General features: G+C 42.5%; 1 long non-coding RNA gene across 1 annotated transcript in view; it reads right to left on the bottom strand.

Moving 5' to 3' along the window:
* Positions 1 to 1,014: 1,014 nt before the first annotated feature.
* LOC110357069 (uncharacterized) overlaps positions 1,015 to 18,183 on the bottom strand; it is a 31,411-nt gene continuing 14,242 nt past the window's right edge. The window contains exons 6-7 of the long non-coding RNA XR_002410500.2: positions 5,958 to 6,130; positions 1,015 to 4,161 (exon numbers count right to left, since the gene is read on the bottom strand). This is a non-coding gene — a long non-coding RNA (uncharacterized LOC110357069). The remainder of the gene's footprint in view (positions 4,162 to 5,957; positions 6,131 to 18,183) is intronic.

The raw sequence follows: 18,183 nt of genomic DNA, 5'->3' as shown, positions 1-18,183 counted from the left end.
AGTGAGTCCAGTTTGGTGATAGTCCAGGATGAGGGAGTCAGAGCACATGATGCATGAGGTGAGACTGTCAATTTGTTCATCTGGGACAAGAGACAGCTTCAGGAGAAGAGGCAGGGTGGGATCCTATAAGTATCTTCAACAGCCTAAAGAAGATGGAGTCAGATGTTTCTCAGGGGTATACCACAAAAGGACAAAAAGCTACATGGATGGGATGGGCACAGTAATTTGCTGTAAGGGCAATCCCAATTAGAAATAAGGAAGGAAATGTTCACCATGAAAGCAGTTCAGCACTGGAACAGATGTCCTTAGAGGAGGTGGGATCCCCATCCTTGGAGATATCAAAAATTCAGCTAAGTGTATCCCTGAGCAATCTGAGCTAACACTGAAGCTGGCCCAGCCCTGAGTGGCAGGTTGGATTGGGACCTCCTGAGGTCTCTTCCAGTCAAAATTGTATATGATGCTGTGATTTTTACTTAGGTGATTCCTACCTAGCTAATCCCCAGCAGCACGTCACTGCAAAATGCGTGCTACTTAATCCACTGCTCTTTGATCTTCAGGACTGGAGTCAGTGAGGGGATCACTAAATGAGCCCAGCTCTGGAGAGATCTTGTCTCCAGAGGCTTACAAGAGCTAACTACATTCCTCTCTCAGACTACACTGCATTTTATTTTCTTTTATCCTGCCCCCCCTAAATCCCTGTGCCCAGTGTAGCAATTCTCATCTGTGTTGTACAGAATCTGAAATAAAGAATTCAAAGATGTGTTAGCGCCACCAGGAAACGTTTTAGAACTAGCTCGTTGCTGTACGTCTTATATTCAGATTAATCAGGGAAATAATCACACGCAATGTTCACCAATAGATGGATCCTGTGCTCCTAACAGAGGCTAAACTTGAAAAAAAATAGAATCAAAGGATGGTCTGTGTCTAAGAACAGCAGGCTTAGCGGATGGAGAAGGAAAATCTTCTCATGGTATTTCTATTCAAGTCCAGCCTCAGCATAAGGTGATCACGTTATGTATTTAAAAATGAAAAACTCCCATTTTTCTTAAGGGAGCTTTATCACAAGGCTTATCTACAAAGGCTACACAGAAAGATGTCACAGCAAGGAATAATGTGCCAGACTGGATAGAGCAGCAGTAAAGGGGATCCGTGGCGCCCGGCACAGTCGAGATACAGAGATAACGGGCTCTTTGTTCCATAAATGTTTTTCTATAACGCTCATTGCTGAACTACCAGAGTACTTTCAAATCATGCACTAGGCCATATAACTGACATCTATCGTGTTTTTTCCTTTCATTCTGTCCCCAGAGGCAGAAGCTTGTGCAGTCATGGCAAAGTGGGTTTAATTGCATCACATACATACATAGGTACACACACATATGCACCCTCGCACATGGGCACATACATGCTGATGAAATCTCTTCCTTGCACACATGTTGCTTTGTTTTGCTTTTTGTCAGTAAGGGAAGGAACTAGAAGATGTACTTTCCATGGCAGTAGAAGGAGCGGAGATTTGCACCACATATAAAAGCTGAGAGGCATTTCTTTGAAGCGCTGAAAGGTAAAGGTAGCACACCCAAAATTACATCCTACACATAATATACAAACTATATATTAAAAAAATATAAACAAATCACTCCTCCTCCAAAAGCTCCAGCCCAAAATATCCTTCCCTCTCCTCAAAACAAACAATTTTTGGCTGCAAAAACAACATGAGATGTGGCAAGGCAAGAGCTTCACAGTGTTCTCTTCCAAAGCAAACACTCAATGCTTTCATTATAGTGAAAAATAATAATGGGAGACAGAGTGTACATGATGTAAACACCTTTAATGCAATTCTAATTTTATTGTTGCTTCAAGATCACAGATTGTTATGGCAACTAAAGAGGGAAGGGGGGAAAACCTGATCGCAGCATTAATTTGATATCAGATTCATTTGTTCCATATTTGTGCTTCAACACATGCATAATAAACAATCCCGGTTAAAGAAAAAATAATAATATTGAAGCTATAATAATGGCATAATGTAGTATCCACTTAACCCCCAAGTCTGGCTAAAAAAATAAAAAATAAATTGTTTATGAGGCTATTACAGTGCCAGCTGCAATACAACTCACATTTTAATCAATAACATTTGTAAAGCAGGAAGGTAAATTTTCAGAAAATAAAAACAAAATGAATGAAAAAGTCTATCAAAGCACTGGAAACTGCTAGACTGACAACTGCAGCAGTAGCCCAGTGTCCCAGCTGTAAACTCTGGGCAGGTGACACAGCAGCCACAGTAGGTATCATTCCATTCCCGCAGATGGGATGTGGGCATTGCCATACAAAATTGGGGATGAACTCCTTGGTGCTCATGTGCCTCCTCCTAAGGAAGGACAACACAATCTCTGGCTTCAGCTCTGCCTGGATGGGGAGGAGGCACCTCTTGTGCTCTGTGAACCTGAGCCGTGATGGTTGAGCTAGGATTTGGTTCCTAAGCTCACACTGAGAGTGAGAAACTCATTGCAGATAAGCAGCTCCCCGGTGTGGTTAAAGCACTTACCATGGATGCCACAGAACCAGCTCAAAACTCAGCATTGACCATTAAAGCCTGGAACCTGAGCACACGTATACTACATCATGTCCCCATCTACAAGGACATGGGTAAAGCTCCATCTACAATGGAAGAGAAGCCTTGCACGTTGGCTGCAAATCTCTTGGCTGGCCTCAGGATGTGCAGGGGGCAGGAGGAGAGGCTGAACTTCTCTAGGTAGACCTGCAAGCCTTCTCCTGATGCATTTTTAGTACCGTGAGTTATAATCACAACCACTGGGGAACATTAAAGTATTCAGCTCTCATTTTGTTAACTGACACCCAAATTAGGTGTTTACGGAGGCAGAAGGCATGAAAGTACTTTTGAGGTTCTGTGGCGGCTTCTTGCTTTGATTTAACAAGTTGTGGAGGAAACCTACATAGGGCCCTCCCCAAGCATGGGCTGTCCAAGAGCATGGAGTTGTTGCCTACAGTCACATAGAGCAACACACAGAGATGGCTGGTAAAACATTTTGTTTCAGGAAATAAATACTCTCAGGTTGGGAAGATGAGGACTGGGGGCAATAACAGAGACAACAAGCCCAGAAAAGTGATATTGTGGTGTCTCAGAGCTTCACTCAGGCTCAAATCTGGAATGAGCATGGGTATTGGGTTTTTTCCTTCCACAAAAAGAAGTGTCTCTGCTACCCACCAGATAAAAACTGGTATAGGTAGGAAGTGGAACATGTACATTTACATATAAATGCACCCACACCCTGTCAACAGGTAAAAATTCCTCTTTTCATCCTTCCTGAGAATAAAAAGTAACTGCAAAACCCCAACATTTTCCACTAACCAGAATACCCATCTTGCCCAGAAGATCCATAAGTACAAAGTGGAAAAAAAGATTGAAGCTACTTGAATGAGGATTCTTAAGGGAACTGTATCCATCTCTGATAAAGGGGAGAAAAAAAAGCAGCATCAGAGAAATGGAAGACAGAAGCTATTGCCCTCCAAGGAATGTGATGTCTGCAGTTTACCCAAACATAATTTCGGAGGCTTTGGGGCATGAAGTGTGGTTTCACTTCGAAAAGGACCCATTATTAATAGTGTCATGGGTTTCTGGGATTACTGTGTCTCAGAGGTTTATTGTATGTTCATTTGGTCTGTTTACTAGCAAAATGTTTCCCCTCCAGATTCTCATCTTCCAGGGCATAAATGCAGTTTAGTATCTGAAAGTCAAGATGAGCTCTTCCAGGCTCATCCATCAAGAGTAATAAAGTGTCTCCTGAAGGTTACACATGGGTAAGCAAGAGCACAGTCTGACAGTGGTGGGATTACACCGTGTGTCTTGCAATTAGAAATTAATGATCAATTCTTTCAGATGATGCAGAAGATAGAAAAGACTCCAGTTCCTGAGTTCTGCCGATACACTGGCCCTGATGGTAGTAAAAATTGCAGGCTCTTCCCTAGCCAGAAAGCGTAACTCTCAAAACATAGAAAGTATCCAGGCTTACACAAGTGAGATGCCTTTTCTATGTCCACCACTTTTCAGAGTCGAGATCGGTTTTTTACTCATACTTCTTTCTTTGAAAAGGTGAAAGCAGTGAGGTAGGATGTGGCCTGAGCATCAGAAATATGAATATCCTGTTAATGCAGAGAGAATTAAAACATGATAAACAGTTTCATAAAACTGGCTACTAAATGAACAAATGAGAAATTAGTTTGTTCTGGTTCCAGACAATAGCTCTATTCAAATGTGAGTCTGTAGTGCAGCATTCAAAAGCATCACCCTGTGCCTGGGAGCCAGGTAAAACCACATTTTATTCCAGTTGTTCCAAATGTATCCGCATTATTCTTTCAGTGACAAAAGGAAAAGCAGCAGGTCCCTATAGAAATGATTGCCAAAGTCAGCAGAATTTGCATTTACAAACTATAAATGACCAAGCCCAGCTCAGCAGAAACAGTGTCACACAGCTACCAGCTTCTAGTTTAGTGATATTTAATTATTGCCAATATCATTGCTTCATTTTTTTAAAGCTTATTTCTGGCTATTCATATAAGACAAGGAAAATCAATGTTATAAACAAACCATGTATCATGTTCATCATCATTGGCACAAATATATAGAGGGTGTCATGAGGATGGAGCCAGGCTCTTCTCGGTGACAACCAATGATAGGAAAAGGGGCAATGGGTATAATCTGGGACATAGGAGGTTCCATTTAAATTTGAGAAGAAACTTATTCACAGTGAGGGTGACAGACACTGGAACAGGCTGCCCAGGGAGGTTGTGGAGTCTCCTCTTCAGACATTCCAACCCACCTGGACACCTTCCTGTGTAACCTCATCTGGGTGTTCCTGCTCCGGCAGGGGGATTGGACTGGATGAGCTTTTGAGGTCCCTTCCAATCCCTGACATTCTGGGATTCTGGGATTCTGTGGTGCATAAGATGCAGCAGTAAGCTCTGAATTAGTAAGAGCTACAGACAGATTTTTTTATTTCCTGTAATAAATTGTCACCAGTCACTCTAAAGCATGGAGGCAAAGGCTTGATGTTCTTGGTGATCTGGAGTGACTAACCTTCTGTCTTTGTAAAGTCTTCAATCTGTACAGGACAGGCCACCTCCACAAAGCCGATCACAAAACACCTGTGCTCAGGCTTACACCCTGGCACAAACATAATATTTTAAGTTCTTCTCAGCTGCCAGTGTAATCTTTATTAACTGATGTGCCATGCAGAGTTGTAAGAATTCATTTGCATGGTCAACCCAGCCATGACGAGAAGTTGAAACCTGACAGAATCTCAAACAGGAAACAGGGTGGAAATGATGGGCTTCCTCCAGAGAAGACCAAATTAGATAAGACAATGATCCTTTTTGGGCTTGCAGGCCAGGAATTGCCTTTATGTTTCATAAATAAACATGCAATTGATTTTTTGCTCATCCAGATACTTGAATAATGGCTTCTTTTTTTTTCTTTTCCTTTTTTGCACATGGACTACCATCCAAGGCTAACAAGGACAGGTTATTTGTGCAGAAATGGAAATATTTGTCCTTCATAGTTCATTTCTCATTTGACATTCTTTATACCTGATTGTTCTGCTTTAAAAGATAGAAGCATCCAGCCATGGAGAAACAATAATACCCAGCAACAGAGGAAGATGATGACACAGCACAAATGTTGTACTTGCACTTGGTGCCTGGCGCTCAGCAACACCACAGGAGCCGAATCCAAAGGCATTTTCTGCAGAAACCCATTTAGCAGGTTCTTCAGAATAATAAACATGTTTAAACAAGAACCAGCCCATAAGCAAGGGGTAAGCAATTAAAAAATGAAATAAAATGAAATGAGATAAGATAATAGTAAATAAATAAAATAAAATAAAACAAAATTAAATTAAATTAAATTAAATTAAATAATAAAATATAAAATAATCACTCACTTGCTCCCACTGGGATTTCACAAATACTGAAACTGGATCATTAATTTTGGCAACATGGTCTTGAAAGGAGGCATTGAGCCTCCATATGTTATCCTCAATCTTCTTCCAGGAAAATGACCAATGAGATCAGGAGTTCCCATGCTGTCTTCTTTTGGACAACCTCGAAGTGCTTCCTGTAATAAAAAGGTCAATGTCTGGATAATGTAGATATTTATCTACTGACAGGCATGACATCTCCTCCTGCCACAGTCATTGCAGCATAAAGGATCTCTTGAAGTAAGTTATAAAGGGTATCGCTTCTATAATGCCGTTTCCTGTTTATCCTGTTGCTGATCTTTTCCCCACCATCTGTTGCTGTTCTAAAACTAGAAAGCACATGTATGAAGGAGAAATAATCCCAAGTAAGGATTCTTCGGCAATTTAGGCAAACTCAGATTTTTCTCTCTATCCCCTCTATTCAACATGGAAGCAAAATTTCTAAAAAGCTGATTCCAGAAAAAAAAAAAAAAACAAAACAAGCAGCAGCAGGGATTTTCAGACTCCCCTCACCGTGGCATTTTGCAGTACAGCTGCCCAGAGCGGACAATGTGAATTCAGATCAGAATCACAGAATCGACTGGGTTGGAAAAGACCTCAGAGATCATCAAGTCCAACCCTTGGTCCAACTCCAGTCCATTGACTAGATCATGGCACTAAGTGCCATGTCCAATCTCAGTTTAAAAACCTCCAGGGACGGTGAGTCCAGCACCTCCCTGGGCAGGCCATTCCAATGCCTGACCACTCTCTCCGTAAAGAATTTCTTTCTAATATCCAGCCTAAATTTCCCCTGGCAGAGTTTAAGCCCATGCCCCCTTGTCCTATTGCTGACTGCCTGGGAGAAGAGACCAATCCCACCTGGCTATAACTTCCCTTCAGGTAGTTCTAGAGAGCGATGAGCTCACCTCTAAGCCTCCTCTTCTCCAGACTAAACAACCCCAGCTCCCTCAGCCTCTCCCCATAGGTCTTATGTTCAGATGTGAATTTTGGATCCAGATTTGGTTACTTTTAACCAGAATGCAACTTCTGATATCTTCTTGATACTGTATCTCGGATGAGATTGACTTGAACTAAGAGAGAGCAATCAAGCAAATACAGTGAGCCAATACAACCTGAAAATGCCCTTTTTCATCCATGAGATCCCAGCGGCAAGCAGCATAAAATAATTGTAACTTGCAATTCTGAAGTTGATTTTTATGGTGATTTTGAGTTTTTCTTGTTTAAGTTTGTAACGTTCAGAGTATTTTGCTCTTTGAAGTGCTTTCCTGCCTATGATGTCCCAGCAACTTGGAGTGATTAACGAAGCTCCAGTATACTCCCGTATGATAGAGAAGACATAGGATTACAGCAGTTTCTTCTTCAATAAATGAAAATTGCACTCTCTTAGCCACTAGAATAAAGTAACTGCTGATGAACATTGACTGTAATGGTTACTGGGGATCTCTCACTCCACTACTAAAATTCAACCACTTGTAGGATGAGAATGCAACTGCTACCCAGCCATCTGCAACCATGGAGAAAAGCAGTTCAGAGCCAGCTGTTTCAGGGTCACAGTGCAGCAGAAATGGTAGCAAAATGTTGTTGATATTCAATGAAACCAATTTCTCTAACCAGAAAATTATTTTTCTGTGAAATTTAAAAAGAAATATTTAAATAATTTTTAAAAGGAGTGACTGCTTTCAGTTAAGAATGGTTCAAAGCAAAATGTTTTCACCAAGCTGAAATTAAACATTTAGGGAGGTCATTTACTGGGAAATGACACAATTTGGTTTCATATTTGATCCATTTCAGAAAATACTTTCGAACTCGCAGCATTTTCAGTGCAGCGGAAACACTGCTTATAAAACCATAGAATAGTTCGAGTTGGAAGGGACCTTCAAAGGTCATCCAGTCCAACCCCCCTGCAATGAGCAGGGATATTATTGCATTAACAACACAAAGCTGAGCCCCAAGACGCTGTGCAGATGGATGGGAAGAGGTATCCCATGTCCCAGAGAACCTGGAGCCCAAAGAGATGAGTAAGGCAAAGAGTGGAAAGAAATGGCAAAGGCCAGGCTGGGCTGATTTTTCCCAAAGGCTGCAGGAGGCCAGTGACTAACCCAGGCCTCCCAAATCCCACTCTGGTGTCTCTTTTATTGAATCCCACCTTCTCATGGTAGTTCCATGCTTTCATTCGTGAAGGACTTCTGGCAGGTTGAGCTGCGCTACCTTGCATGGCCACACATGAAGGCAGGGCTATAATTCCTGATGTTCCAGTCTTTTTTTTTATGGTTAAAATTGGCTCAGGCTTTGAATGAAAACAAATGAGCAAATGAGTCGTAAATAATGTATTTGGCATTCGTTACCTCACCCAAAAGGTAGCTCTGGAGAGCTTTCCTGGCAAATACAACTGGTTTTCTTTAAAGATGTAAAAGCCATTATGCAAATCTCAGAGCTAGAGGACTCGCTTCCCCCTCAGCCTCACAGATACAGCCAGCTCCACCGAGTGCATGGCTCTGTGGGTTGCCCCGATATCATGCCGTTCATGTCCTGAAACAACTGAAGCCCCGTGGCCACGGTTAATGTGACACAGATTAAAGACATCCTTTGCTAAGCAGCTTTCAGACAGCATGGCAGAGCTCATTCTGCCTGAAAAAAGTTGTGCAAAAACACCTTTAGTGACCCAGGCAATACCCTACCAGCCCATGGACTCATGCCCAGGGAAAAGACCTCTTATCTGTGAAAAGCGTGCATGGCAGGATCAGTTTTAAATATGCTAAGATCCCTCTTAACATAACTGAACATCACAGCTTGAGCCCTTTGGCCAGGATTTCTCTGAACACCCTACTCTGGGCTCAGAAGAAGGCAACACTTACCCACCTGCCAACCCTGAGCCTCTGCGTGTTGCACAAGGGAATGCCCTAGAGAAACAGCACATCACTCTTAAGTGATAAAAACATCTTCTCCCACCCTTCTTCCAGCTGTTAAGGAGATACGCAAAAAATACCTCCTGTGCACAGTCAACCAGTAATAGCTGTTTGCTGGGACATGTCCTCCTCTGTGCGCCTGAGACATTGAGCTGCTGGCGGTGGCTGTGGGGTGCCCAGGGTGGTTTCAATCCCTGGGAAGGGCTCCTTTCTGTTGCCCAGGATCTCTGACACATCACTCAGTGATGAAGCCATCAGCTGATGAGCATATTTTCAGAAGATGCTCTAGAAAGCATTGATTTTTACCACTGGTGAAGCCTTCTCTACAAAATCTCCTGTAAAAGGGAACTAGTCAGAAGTAAAAGAGACTCCTCAACATGAGGAAAAAATAATGTTCCCATCTCCCTCTTCAGCTGAGCTTGATAGGGTGTGCAGCATGCTGGGCAAACAGCCCCATGGTGGTGCAATGGCCGTGGTGATGGAGACAGTCATCTTCCGCCCAAGGCGCAGGGATGCTGAGCTCCCTGCAAGCCCATGGTGGTGGGCTCATGCCTGGCAAAAATGCAAGTGACTGTTAAAAGAGTTTTTTCGTGATTTGGAGTAGACTTGCCACTGTCATGAAGATGACCATGTCCTCTGTCTTGGAGGAGAGGTGGGCTAAGCCCCCAGGTCACTGAGACTGAGAGGGGACGGAAGAGGGGTGCTTAGTTAAAGTCTAATTATGGGTTTAGATGTCTAAGGCTTTTATATTGAATCATCTTTCAGGTGCAAAACTGGCCCTTAGGAGTCTCAGAGGAGAGGCCATCCCAACTGATGGAGGCCAACAGATGTTGGTTTCTCCTTGTAACTGTATCAGAGTGAGAATAAAGAGGCAAGTTGAGCAGTTGGGATGTGTTCCACTTCTCCAAGCACATGCGGTGAAAACAAAGCAGCATGTCCCTGCCTCTGACCCAGCAGGCCTCTCTGTGCCTGTGGGGACCGAGGGTGGTTTTCGGTGCCTGCCCACCCATTCTCAACCATACAGAATGTAACGATGGGGCATGATTAGTTAGTAAAGACATCAAATGTGGTTGTGTGGTGTGAGCAGAGTCAGGATTTGGCAATCCAGGGCTAACCACGGCCAGTGAAACACCTGAGGAGAACAGCAGGGTAGGTGGTGGGGACTGAAAATAACAAATGTGACAACGAGAAGGCCAGTGGGTGGGAACTGATGGACAAACATCCAGTCAATCAAAAGGCAAGGAACCGGTGGATGATATAAAGGCAGGAGCAATTAGGCACTGCAGGCAGCAGGGAAGTCAGTATGAGACAGTGGCTAACAGGTGGAGCAGGCAGCCATGGTCCCACCAGGCAGAGGGAGGCAACTCCAGAGCACCAGTCTATCATTTCCCATGGTATTTGTTCCGCTCTCCTTCCTCTTTGATCAAATAATTGTCTTTTCACGCAGAAATCCCTTTCGTCTTTGCTACTAGCAGCCTCATCATTTATTATCTAACCCATCCTTCCCATCACTGGTCACTCACAGCCTCCCCAGTTCAACCTGCATCCAAATAGCCATGTCCCATCTCCATCCAAAGCCAACTCAGTGCTCCTGCTACTCAACATACTCCTGTGATTTTTGCCGCTGTGCAATTACAGATTATCACAGAATCACAGAATGTCAGGGATTGGAAGGGACCTCAAAAGCTCATCCAGTCCAATCCCCCTGCCGGAGCAGGAACACCCAGATGAGGTTACACAGGAAGGTATCCAGGCGGGTTTTGAGTGTCTCCAGAGTAGGAGACTCCACAGCCCTCCTGGGCAGCCTGTTCCAGGCTATGTCACCCTCACTGGGAAGAAGTTTCTTCTAAAATTTAAGTGGAACCTCTTGTGTTCCAGTTTGAACCCATTACCCCTTGTCTTACCATTGGTTGTCACCAAGAAGAGCCTGGCTCCATCCTTGTCACACTCACCCTTAATATATTTATAAACATTAATGAAGTCACCCCTCAGTCTCCTCCAAACTAAAGAGACCCATCTCCCTCAGTCTTTCCTCATAAGAGAGATGCTCCACTCCCTTAATCATCTTTGTTGCCCTGCACTGGAGGAGCTGTTGCACCACTCATCGCATCACTAACGAGCTGTCGATGTAAACGTGTCACTGCATAAAGGACATGTCCCTGCAGCTCCCACATATTCAGGAAGGCTCAGGCTCTGGGAAAAAGCAACTCCCTGTGAAGACAGGTTATTTTAGCTGAATGTGTGTTTATTCAGAGTAACCACACCATTTTCATTGGGTGCAGAAATAGTGAGAACCAAAGCACAGGGAGAAGACCTGGTTTTCTGTGCCTGCCAAGGGAAGAAACAGAAGAAAAAGCTAAAGGCAGCACTTGTCCATGTAGCCCAGGACAGACCTGCGGTGGTCTCCAGATGGTTGCCTGGGGCTCCTTAACCTCTCACTGGGCACCACATACCTGAGACAGCTTGGTGCAAGAAATATCTGCATGGGACATGAATGGCCTTCGCGACTCATCTTGGGTCATAGAGGAGATGTGTACAGCACAGGAGCTTCATTATCCCCAGCCGTTACAACAACAAAAAGGAAAGCAAAAAATAATAATAATAATTAAAAATATGACCCGTGACATTTGGGATGGCGTGTTTCCTGACAGATGAAAAATGTCACCACCAACACTCTATACATCTGTGACAGATGAGCTGGCAGCTGCTCTAGGTCACAGCCAACCTTTGCTGAACTCATGCTGGCCCCACAGAAATTACTCCCCTGGCCTTAAGTCTTGCCTTGCCCAACACAAGCCCATGAGCTTGAGAGGGACAGTTTGTTCCCCGAAAAGAGAAGCAACAGGTGAAACAATGCTTTGAGGTTTTGAGAAGAATCCAGTAAATAGTTTAGAATCAGAAAAAATAAAATAAAATAAAATAAAATAAAATAAAATAAAATAAAATAAAATAAAATAAAATAAAATAAAGATAAAATAAGAGCCTCTCCCAATGCTCACAAGAGTTTAATGTTTTTTTTTTTCTGAGATTACCTAATTTTCCACTTTCATATGAAATTTTAAGACTCCAAATAGAAGCAATACCATCAGGATGATAAAAAAGCTTCCATGTGATCTCGAACTACTTTTGAGAAGGGACTGAATTGGTCTAGTTAGGAAAGCTTGTTTGTTCTTGCCCAGGACAGTCCTAGAAAGAACATAATTTAGAATTATTGTTTAGTTTGGCTTCATTACTGAAAACTGAAAATGCTTTTCAGTGTGATTCACAGCCGTTTTATAAGTTTTTTGGATAACAAGAGGGAAAAGATATGCAAAATGTTTCCTTCTCCCACAGCTGGATCTTCAGGAGAGTAACCAAGGCAAAAGCAGAACAGAGAAAGAAAACTTGAAACCAACTGAATTCTTTCAAAGTTGCTAAAATCGTTGTCATGTTTGTTTTTAATGAAAGATATTGTGGTTGCTTTTCCCAAAAGGTGTTCTTGAAAATGCTCTAAATCCATGTTTCCAGTCACTAGAAACTACTTCTTTTTCCCAAGTGTCACTTTCAAAATTCAAAAAGATGGAGAAGGAAAGCACCCAGTTCAGCCATTTCAAGAGGAACACAATTTTTGCCACAGAATCCCACAGCACTGCCACGGACCAACTTAATGTTAGGTACTCATCTTCAGCCAATGGGCCGGTTACTAACATTCTCTCCCAAACTGCAGGAATTGTCCTTTCCTTCCTAAGTTTTTGCCTTTAAGGTAGCTTGAAAATGGAGGAAAGCATCCTTTGGTGCCTTTTTCTGCTCCATGCAGAGGTCAGTGCCAGTGGACAGAGGGCATGAGATGCTCCGGCCCATTCCCATGAGGTCCCATCAGAACCAGGGAAGAAACAGCAGAGTGCTTCAGCCGATGGTTTTCACTGGAAAAGGAATATATTTAACTCTCAGCACCGGAAAACTGACTTTCTTTAATCCAAAGGGTTAAAAAAACTCAACCTTACTCCTTTACCTCAGTGCAGTTTTGCTGGAAATGAACACAGAAATTCCAGTGAATGTGCTGAAATTTTCTATTATGTGACATCTCGCTTTTTAATTGGGAGGGAGGTGGTTGAAAGGGAAGTTTAAAAACCAAATTTACCACCTGTCTTTTCAGCTTGTGGGTGTCAAGCTCACAAAAATATTAACCATCATAGCCAAATTTAGAGCAAACATAATTTTTCATATCAACTAACCACATTATTATGCAAGTTTTAAAAATGACAGATGATAGTTATTGAAAGTGAATCATAATGATAGTTTAGGTGGAAGTTCTAGGAAAATGCATAGGCAAGCATGCAGCTTAAGCTTGTAAACTGTATGTGTTGAATAGAGACTATAAACTATATATTTTAAGTTAAATGAGAGTGAAATGTTCCCTAAAAGAGCTAAGCCCTATGAATTCAACTAGCCATTCACATGCTGAGTTCCTAAATAGATTTCAAAATGTATGTGTATGCACGTATTACAGATAATTATAAAAAATTAATATTTTATTTCATTAAACATTTTATTTCATAGATTCACCTAAAATAAATCAGTGTGTGTATGAAAATAGATATAACCAGATATACCTGTGGGTTTTTTCCAATATTTATGTGTGAACACATACACACACAGATATCTACATATGTTGGTGGAGGCCTACATCTTGTGTATATATGACTGATCATCTTTTGACATAATGAATTTGCAAACTAGAGTGGCAAATACCTAAAAAAATGAACCCTGCTGCAAGGACAAATTAGCATATTGTGAGATCCCTGCAGAGGAAATCAAGCATCTATACATTTCAACCTACAATGTCCTGCAAGAAGAGATTGCTCCAGTTGCCTGCAGCTGTATTGTTCAAGATGAGAAACTAATTAGCAACATTATCAGCATATCTTTGTCAAAAATTCTTTATCTTAGCCAGGTTGAAGAATGTTGTGCACAGGGAAAACATTGACTTTAATAACATAATAAGAGAGCCTCAGTGGGTTCTTAGTATAATAATAATAATAACAACAACAGCAACAGATAAGACAGGTTTCCCTTCTTCCCTAGTGGCTGTTGACAGATCTCATGTACCTGATATCAGTACTTCTTCCTTGGGCCTGAAATAGAAAGATCTTAATTTAAGCCCATCCTAGTTTACTGAAAATATGTCGTTTCTACCTCGGGGTGGGGTATAGAGGGGTAGGAGGGCACAAAGGGCCAGCCTTGGTGGAGACAAGAGAAGAGGTGAGAAGAGGTCCCTGGAGCAAATTACCCTCAGGGTTGCACATTGAGGACAAGGTGGTTGAAAGCTGGGAAATGAACATACACCCCTGCACACAGTACACATAGGGGGCAACCAGAAAATCAAACCATCCTCTCATTTCACTGCGATGAAGATGGAGGAAACCATGGTCTGGCCATTGACAGCCCTCCCTCTCAGCAAGGGTCATCAGAGACCTCTAAAGTTTGGGGACAGCAAGAGTTGCTTTGTCTAAATTTTCACAGAGATTTTGAAAAGCCACGTCAATATTCAGGCCAGAGAAGCACAGGCAGGTTTAATGTAGCTTGTGTTTGCTGCTTGGTGTTGTCAACTGCCATGATTTACCAAGAAACTCATAGAAAGTGGTGCTTTTCCTAAGACCGGACATTCCTGGAGCTGGATGCATGTATTTTATATATCACTGAAAGCTTGAAAATTTCAGTCCTGTATGTTTCTCTACCTAATAAGAAAGTGACAGGAGTTTTGGTTTTCCTTTCAATCTTCATGTTTAAATCATCATTGGGATTTACAGGAGTGAAAAATGATGCTGGAGCTGGTATCACTGAGCATCCAATGATGGAGGTTTCCATCGTGGTTTTTCAAGAGAAAGCCACTCCTAAACTGCATACCATGAGCTGGAGAAGTCAATCTATTTGCTGCTAATGGGCCAAATTATCCATGCTGTGATATGGTCCAAGGCAGTGTAGATGCTGGAACCTGAGATTCCAAAAACCGGACTTGGGAAATGTCACAGAAGCCTGAAGAATAGTAAAAACATGGAAATATCTCCTGAGGGAATGTGTGTCACTCAATGCCTCTGTCAAGAAAATTGCAGAAAAATTCCAATTGACAAACGTACAAGCCCCAGGAGCAGCACTACGGTGGATGACAAGCCCATCACAACAGGGAACAGTGATTGCTGTACCTCTTTGAACAGAGCCCCCATTGCTGCGGGGCAAAGCAATTCATAAGAGAAAAACACCCCCCAGCCCACGCAAACTGCCACGCTTCCTGCAAAAATACCCTTCCTCAAATCCCAAAATCAGGAATAGGCCTCAGGCCTCCCAGGAGGTGAAACAAGATGCTCTTGTCCTTCTCCTCCCACCCAGTTGCCACCAGGAGAGAGGAAACAAACCCCGCCTTGGGAGTTTTTCCATCCAGAGAGCAGAAGGCAGCTGATATAATTTATTGAATAATCCTCTGGACTTCTGGGTATTGTGTCACCTCTGAATTGAGTGAAATGAGTCCAGAGGGAGCAGGTATTGCCAAAGGCAATGGTAGTTGCTGTGGTGACTTCCTTGCTTATACAAAACCCTTTTCTCACTTTGAAGGCCACCAGTTAAACTGAACCCTCAGTGCCGCCTGCAGTGTGACCAGAGACAGTGCAGGGACTCAAGAGAAATACAGAGATTTCTCAACCTACCCCTATAGCTTTTCTCTTGCACTGCAGCCGAAAGCCGAGCCTGGAAACACATCCAGCTTCATGATGAGGTAACAGGGCTGCAGAGAGAGCAGGGCTATGAAAATCCCTGGAAATCTGTGTTGCATCTATATTGTACCTAAAGTGTTTTCACTGTGGATTTAATCAAAGCATCCTTCAGGTCCCACACTTTTGGACTGTTTTATTTGAAAACAAACAAAGAAGGTGGTGGGTCGATGTCAGATCTCAGCTCTGAGACACTGGATTTAAGTAAAGTTGTGTGATTTTGGTGCCTGGGCTCCCTCAGAGCCCACAAAGCAAGTTGGCTCCACTGAAAGTTGATTTGGGAGCACAGGGCTGGAAGATATGAGACAGGACCAAACGAAGACCTCTGCTCTTCTGGACTGACATCTGTCTTTGACCTGACAAATCAAGCCCTGACTGCTGTACTGCTCTGTAGATTGACTTCACCTCCGCTGAAAATAATGAGAACTTAAAGACTTAAGCACTCATGTAGAGATCAAATGTAGGTGTCACTTCAGGCTGAATCCCATCCCCAGTGCTGGAACATAAAGGACAACTCATCCTTTGTTATCTACCTGCTTTGTACTGCAGATTTCCACTTTGCCCATCCCCAAGGATGGGAGAGCAGATATAGGATGAAGACAGACATTGGCTGAGATGGCCACAGTCGAGAAAACTGATAGGCATCACAGACAGATGGAAATTGTTCATGGCGATTACCAAATTCCTGAAGCTAGCCAGAGACCACAGCCAAAGCTGAGACAAAGCTGTAGACCTGCCAATCCAGGACATGACTTTTGGTGAGGTCAAAGGTGGCCTCTGTTGTGAAGAATGGGCTTTGTCAACTGCGCAAGTGGTTCACATGGCACGCAGGCTTTTTGCTAGAGAAATATAGAGCCCGAGGGATTTACACTTCACTCTTCCACCGCTGCTCACCACAGAGCTCTGATGTCCTGAGCAACTGAGGACCAGTTCAAGGGTTCAAGCACAGCCATTTTGCAGATCCTTCCCATTGGGTGTTTGCCAATGGGGTAATGAAGCACTTGTTCAAAAACAGAGATGCTGTGATTCTTCCTGATGAGTCCAAGTTGTCCATCCTATGCATTGTGATCAGGTGTAGATGATGTTTAAGAAACCATCCATGAAAGAGCAGGCAGACTGAGAGGTGCACTATTGCTGAGCTCTGCTGAAATGCCACCCTCAGCCCTCCCAGGATGGTCAGGCCAGTTAGAAAGAGGTAAGACACATTTTTAAAGTGACAGACAAATTTTCAGAGGCCTTGAAAATACAGTGTGCTGGGAAAGTTGGAAAGCCCGAAGAAATAAGAACTACCAAGAGACAAGCCTTCTGGCACATGAAAAGCACACTGAGAAAATGCAAGGGAAAACCCATTTTCCACCTCTGGAGCATATAGGACAAGAATTAATGGGATTAAGTTAAGAAGAGGGAGATTCAGTTTAGATATAAAGAAAAACTTTCCAGTATCTGGAATAGCAGATAACTGGAATAATTTTTTCTGACAAGGTGGACTCCACATCATTAAAAGCAGGTTTTAACCAGATTTTTAAAACAAGTCAAGAAAAAAGCAGCTCTCAGGAGTGCTTCTGGCATAGGCGGGACTCTTTCATTCCTTCCAGCACTGTAGTTCTGTAAGTCAGTGTAAATACCTGTTACAAATTGTCCATGGTCTTTTGAAAGCTCACTTTGAAAGACAGTGCAGACAGAAAAAAATTGAAACGTGTAAGACAGCATAAGGGATACTGAGAGGTTTACAGTCCTACAACTTCTGGGTTTTAGTTTATGATACATAACTATTTACTGTGTCATACTATTTACAAGGTGTTACACGTTCTAATAGTGACTTACTAACAAGCTGCTTGGTTCTTTTTGAAGCTATGAGCTACTAATATTTATTTATCAAAATATTGTGCACAAGAACCATGCCCAAGTCTGGAAAAAACTTTCTGCATGTCCCAAGTGGGCAAAATTCTGCTCTGAGATTCAGCAGAAAAATTTGCAACTGCTTCTGCACACCCTGTTTCAGCAGAGTTGGAATGAGTTACAGTGGCCTAGGGTATGTGGGATTCTTGTAGCAACCTGCTCGCTGACTCTGATGCAGTTCTTCACCTTGATAAATCTCATTTCTCTTATACAAAGATATAAAGATGATGATAGATAAAGATGATGAAGATGATAAAGGTAAAGGTAAAGACGATAAAGATAAAGATAAAGATAAAGATAAAGATAAAGATAAAGATAAAGATAAAGATAAGATAAAGATAATGAAGATACACACATGCATAGAGATATTTAAAGTCAACCCCAGTAAGTGGAAACAAAGAATATTATTTGAGATGGGCCTAACAGATTGGATTAAAAAAATAAATTAAACCAGCAACAAACAGCCCTTGAGTACCCGTATGCCAAGTTTAATCCCCTCGTTAATTAAAAATGGCTGAATTATAACCCCTTTCAAAAATTAGGTTTACAGTGGAAATGCCAACTGAACAGACCCTTCACTGTAACAGCCCTGCTGGCGCCTCCAGAACACAATAGCAGAACGGCAAAACATATTGGCACCTC

Source organism: Columba livia, chromosome 1 (assembly GCF_036013475.1).
Source record: "Columba livia isolate bColLiv1 breed racing homer chromosome 1, bColLiv1.pat.W.v2, whole genome shotgun sequence".
In the NCBI taxonomy this organism is placed as follows: Eukaryota; Metazoa; Chordata; class Aves; order Columbiformes; family Columbidae; genus Columba; species Columba livia.
The sequence above is the reverse complement of the archived record's forward strand: the minus strand, read 5'-3'. Positions and strand labels throughout refer to the sequence as shown.